Genomic DNA, 6,574 nt, shown 5'->3' with positions numbered 1-6,574 from the left:
GACCACTCGTTTTACACTTCAGCCGATTTTGGAAATGAAATCAGGCAGTGGGTAAAACTGGTCGGCGATCCATTAGCACCTGTTTTCAACTCCACCGTAAAATAAACTTCACTCCATTGTGTCCTAAATGGAAGGGAGATGTCTATACCGAATAAATGGAAGATTGTATCTTTGATATTTGGGTATCTGTTTGGAAAAACAGTGCGTGCAGTGTTTAAAGGGAATTAGGAAAGTGCAGAGAATATTGAGATAAATCACCACCGTGTAACTTATAAATCAAGAGAGATCACCTTAAAATTTTAGTTGGTATGGTTGCAAGTTCATGGGGAAAAATGTTTTTTCCTGCCATTTGTGTGTTAAGAATCAGGTTGAAGGAACGCAAAGAGGAGAATATGGTGCAGAGGTTCACACATCCTCTACAGAACACGCTGCATTTTCCATTCGCAGTACATAGTGGAACAGGAATCAAGCATTGCTGCTTTCAGCAAGAGATCCTTCCCACCAGATCTTCCTTTTTGTGCTCTGCCCAACAGATGTCCCACATCTGGCGCAGTGAGTACAGTTTTTGTATAATTTTAATAAGAAAACTTACTAGACTCTTCTTGAATATTACGGCTGCTTCATTTGTTTAGTTCCAAAACCAAGGAAACAGAGCCTTGAAAGGAGTTAGAATATTTTGGTAAAGTTCAGTCTTGAAAGAAGAGTGAGAAGTTTTTGGCAAAATTATTTATGATTATGAGGGGTTTGGGGAATGTGTAGATATGAGTTTTTATGCTGAAGCTCAAGAAGAGACCACTACAATTTCACATTGAGGGCCATGGAAGCATATCGGGAGTTCAAGTAACTTTCAGTGAGAGGTTGAAACACACGTGGAAAGAGGTCCAGCATCGGAGAGTCGAGCAATAAACTGCGACTGGATTCACAAGGGGACGAGATATTCCCTTCCAACAAAAGGGTTCAAGATTGTTAAATTTGGAACAGTATCCAGAAAAGCTGGTTCAATTAAACGGGCCACTGTCTGAGATAGTCACTCTGTGAATGTTACTAAAGTTAAATACATGCACATTTGCCCTGCACACTAAATCCGAGAATGCTTCAGTTTCCTGTGATTTACATGAGGAGTAAATGTGAGGATTGAAGAATGGCCACTGAGTGATTGAAGAGTTTGGGATATAAAGTCTTCTTGGGTGGTGGTGGAGAGCCGTGTGCTGAAAATCTCCAATGGTTTTTACACCCCGCCCAAAATTCATACACAAGTCACTGGAATCTTATTTCGTGCTGACTGTAAAACGACGTGTAATCGTCCCTTCTACTGTACCATGCAGGCTGAATTTCACCCTGTTTTCGCTTGGACATCCAGGGACAGCTGACATAAATTAAAAGAAATATCACTTTTTACAGACTGCAGAGAGTATAATAGTAAGATTGTAAGCTACTACTGAGGCCTATAATCAAAGGGGCATATTTTCAATTTGCCGCTTGGACTTAAAAGGGGCATCGCGGAACCGACACCCGTTGTAGAAAGCAAACGTTATTCAATCCCATTGAACACAAATGAAATACAATGAGGCGCTTTCTATAACAGGCAGTTGATCCGTAATGGCAGAATTAAGCTCAAAGCAAGTTGAAAATGTACCCCACAAATATTATCCGTGTTTAATTCAGCTATGCAGAGACTGAGTATATTCAGGGATATTACTACGACTTATTCATATAAAAATTCTTGGAATTACCCCACTTGTTGTGAAATTCTTGAAGAATTGTCTGCATGAAATAGGAAGAGACCTAATTCAGCAATTTGTACAGTAAATGTTGTACAGTTGGATTTGTTTAACAGCAAAAATATTCATTCATTTCAATTCTAAATGTTTACAAACGTACATCAAATGCATTATTAATACAGCATCAATACAGAAAAGACATGCAGAAATCTTTAAGGTGTTCCCATATAGTGAATTACATACCTTTAAGCCACATCACCTCTTCACACTAACCACGAGTGATGCTGCCACTTATTGTTCTGCCCCTTGCCCAGATGCATACCTATTCTGAAAAGCACTGTTAAAAACGAGGGCTGCCTGAAAATGTATATGGCTACACCAATAATACTGTGTTTAAATGATTGTATGTTTCGGCTTGAGAGAAGTGAGTGAATGATTAAGTTTCCTTTACCTGGAAAACGTGCATTATAATTTGAGACAATGAATTTAATCGGTTAGTTTAGGTGAGTCATAAACATTCCACACAGGGTTCCATAGGAACGCCCTGCCAGGCCTGCTATATCTGTTGTATGTAATTTAATGTTTTCACTTTGTTAATTGGCCAGTGAAGGCCCAACCTTTGTTTCGACTATTGTACTAATAACCATATTATAATATCTACAGATAGAATTTGGAGTTTGTTTAGCAGAACTGCTTGCGAAGATAATTAAATGTTAATTAGGAAAAGACATAGAATGAAAGGAATTTGAGGAAGCTGAAGTATCCATCTTAGAATGGGCCGTTGGCTAGATGAAGGTGAAATAGTGACTGGCGAATGTGCGACAGCTTTGGCTGGGGCCGTGAACAAGAGTGATTGTGTCGGGCCTTGTACATGCTGGGTCAAGGTAGAAAGAGACAAGAGAATAAGACACAAATTCCAAAGTAAGAACCTTCAGAAAGATTAAACAATAGGGCCAATTGGATGAACGACATGCTGTGTTACAGGGTGATGAGACTTTAGAGAAACCTCTGTAGGTTAAATGGTCTTGTCAATAACTTGGCCTCTGGCCCACCTCTAAAAATAGAATAAAAGTGACACCCCGAGTGCTTGCCTACACAGACGGTGGAGGGGAGAGCCGAGCTGAAGTTGCAATGAGACGTCAAGCTGGTCGAACACTCGTTTGAGAGTGATCCCACGCTCACCATCGATGGCCCCAGAGAGAGAGAGAGAAAGGCTGCAAGCCAGAGTACTGTTCATTCAAGCCAGCCGTCTATCCAATCAGGTCAGGTACCAGCTGCTTGTCATGGTCGTATGTTTTTGCTGTATCACTAGTGTGTTATCTTCCGTCCTAAACTCCAAGTAAACATGATATGCTCACCATATTGGTTTGCACTCGATCCTGTTTACCAGAGATACGCGAATCTCTACAGCACACAGGGGAGCATATTCCATTTACCGAACAAATTCACCCCATAGTTGAGCTCCTGTCTGTTCTGATTTCATCTTTGCAAACAACCTTTTCTTTCTCCAGCCCAGACTACTCGTCTCTTTCCCAAATCATATGCTGACAATTTGAATGTGGCAATTAAATATGGAATTCATTGAATCCCTTACATAAGAACATAAGAAAATCAGGAGTAGGAGCAGAAGTAGGCCACACGGCCCCTCGGGCCAGCTCCGCCATTCAATAGGATCGTGGCTGATCAGAATCTAGACTCACGTCCACTTCCCTGCGCTCTCCCCGTAACCCCTAATTCCCTTATCTGCTAAGAAACTGTCTATCTCCGATTTAAATTTATTTAATGTTGCAGCTACCACAGCTCTCTGGGGTAGCAAATTCCATAGATTTACTACCCTCTGAGTGAAGAAGTGTCTCCTCATCTTAGTTTTGAAAGGACAGCCCCTTTTTCTAAGATTATGCCCCCTAGTTCTTGTCTCACCCATCATTGGAAACATCCTCACCGCATCCACCCGATCAAGCACCCTCACAATCTTATATGATTCGATAAGATCATCTCTCATTCTTCTGAACTCCAATGAGTAGAGGCCCAACCTACTCAACCTTTCCTCATATGTCAACCCCCTCATCTCCGCAATCAACCGAGTGAACCTTCTCTGAACCGCCTCAAGAGCAATTATATCTTTTCATAAATATGGAAACCAAAACTGCACGTGACTATAGAGCCAATCACCTGCTTGTAAAACATGACTCGCCTTGTTTCTTGGTGGGAAGATTGACCCAAACCAGTGCAATCAGGGCACCGATAAGAAAAAGTGTAAGAACGGAGGCTCTGATCGTGGTTCTGTGATTCAGCACTGGAATCAATAAACATATCTCATGAATAACATAACACCGTTTCAAGTAAAACAGATCCAATCTATCGCCAAGTGAATCATTAACACTACATTTTAGATCGGCAGTGAATTGACTCCCTCCAGCTCCACTGCAGCCCCTCCATCATAAAACACTTGTCCATGGATTTCTCATCTCGAGATTCGATTATTACAACGCCTTCCTGTCCGGACAACAAAACACACCATCTACAATCTCCAGCTGATCCAAATGTCCCTGTTCGGCACTAAATTCTACTCGCCCATGTTTTTACCATCTGGATCCTTAGCCGCCATTGTATCAAATTTGAATTCCATGTCCTCGTATTCACCTTCTTTCTGAAATATCTCCTCTAAATTTAACTATATCGTTGCATCCTTCAGCTCTTTCATTGTGGCCTGTTAGGATCACCAGTTCCAATCGCTCCTTCTTCAGTGAAATACATTTTAGCCACTTTGGACCTAATCTCCCAAACTGCTTCCCGAATTCCCCTCACAGGAAATAATACAGCAAGTTCAAGTTCAAAATTAAAGCTCAGGTAAGCTGTAAAGGGATTCGTGAAAGCTCTTAATTCAGAATTGTCCTTGTGTCGTACCATCAGTGCTGTAAATCTTCTATTCATTCACAGGATGTGGGCGTCGCTGGCAAGACCAGGATTTGTTGCCAATCCCCAATTGCCCTTGAAAAAGTTAGTTCTCACCTTCTGAATATCAGTTCTAACTAACGTTTCTGGACACGACGGTTTAAATCTGCCAGGGACAGAAGCTCAAAAGGGGCTGCATCGCATTGGGCGCATGTTATATGCTCAAAGGTGTAACTTGAACTTTGCAGGATGGTGTGAAATGCTCCATGTCGAATTAGCCGCTAGTCATACACCAGGAAGGAACTGACCGCTGGGGTTTACAATGGGAGGCCACTGCAAGTTGATGAGAGGTTTTGATAGAGTAGATAGAACAAAACTACTCCCTATGGCGAGTGGGTCAATAACCAGAGGTCATAGACTCAAAATATTTAGCAAAAGATTTAGTGGGGAGATGAGGAGATTTTTTTTTCCACTTAGATTTGTCGGAATCTGGAATGCTCCACCTGAAAACATGGTGGAAGCTGATTCAATAAATAATTTAAAAAGGGAGTTTGGCAGATTCTTGCGGATGAGGAACTTACAGGGTTGCGGACAAAAGGCGGCAATGTAGGAATAAGCACGACTGCTCTTTGTAAGAGCCAGCACTGTAACGACGGGCCGAATGGCCTCCTTCTGTGCTGTAAGTCTCTATGATTCTATGAATTCGATATGACCCATGTTACACCTTCTCCCAAAGTTAAAATTAGCTCTCAGGGCGATGCAGACTGGGAGCTCCACTGATGCCAATCAAGCAAGGTTATGGGGCTCGAAACGATCTATTCTATTTGAGATGAAGTACATTAGCAACGACTGTCGAGAAATTATAGTCTAAAATCTACAGCACAGAAATGGCTGCTTGTGCTATTAAGATTTGAAGCATTAACCTATCTGCATATATCCCCTCTATTTGACATTGATACAAAGAGGTGTTTTTAGGTAAATCTACACATAACTGTATTGGTTTTTAGAATCAATACTTGATGCGTTATGACATTACTTGTACTTTTTTATCATGCACCTGATTAATGTAAATGGCACAGGGCCTCCCTTCAGACAGATGGATGTCATAGAAGATGTTACACTATTCAAGCTTACGGCACAAGCAGTAATTCCCGGGCTGCTCGGCCTTTGCGTAACATGTTGCGTTCTGCTACAGAGGTACTTATAATGACTCACCAACCACTGCACCCGCGATGAATTCGCTCTGCAGAGGAGGTACTGTCATATTAACAACTGCATAGAAATGATTTGCTCCCTCGCCCAGTCAGAACCTCCTGAAACACTGATCCATGGATTTGTCAGCTCTAGCCTCATTGAATACAATTATTTCCTTTCTAGGCTCCAAGCTCCACCGTCCACAACATCCAACTAATACAAACGTTCCAGTCCCACACGGACAGCTGCTCGCCATTTGGCCTATCGAGCTCCCTGTTCTTCAACGCATCAAATTTAACCCCTGCTCCTCATATTCACCATAGTTCTGACAAATCTCGTCCACATTTTTCTCTGTCATTACACCCTTCAGTCAATTGTTTCTGTCTGATTGCTATTACCCGCTTCCTTCGTCACACCATTAGTGAAAGTGCTTTGGCTGAACTCTCCTAAACCGCTTCATTCTCCTCATCCCATTTCCATCTCTACGACAACCTGCTGCAAAAGCCTTCACAGGAATGTTATTGTCAGCCAGGGTATTTCTCACCCCTTCCAATCTCTCAATTGCTCACTTTCTCTCCAAGGCTCTGTCGTGTATTGATTGCGAGTTTGACACCAGTCAATACGGTAAGGCAACGTGCGAGTTTAAGACCAGTTAATACGGTAATGTAATGTGCATTGCATTATGGGAATTAACCGGGAAAACGGCAGTCGGCCATTTTAGGCAATAAAGTGTACATCGCAGTTATAAGCCTGTATGCCTGACT

At 42.0% G+C, this 6,574-nt stretch overlaps 1 pseudogene; it reads right to left on the bottom strand.

The window, feature by feature from the left end:
• Positions 1-3,889: 3,889 nt before the first annotated feature.
• Positions 3,890-6,574, bottom strand: part of LOC147085003 (Fc receptor-like protein 2) — a 27,471-nt pseudogene continuing 24,786 nt past the window's right edge.

This window comes from Somniosus microcephalus, unplaced genomic scaffold (genome assembly GCF_052327205.1).
Source record: "Somniosus microcephalus isolate GS21.2 unplaced genomic scaffold, FLI_Smic_1.0 unresolved_chr9, whole genome shotgun sequence".
Classification (NCBI taxonomy): Eukaryota; Metazoa; Chordata; class Chondrichthyes; order Squaliformes; family Somniosidae; genus Somniosus; species Somniosus microcephalus.
Note: the sequence above shows the minus strand (reverse complement) of the source record. Positions and strands in the feature narration are given on the sequence as shown.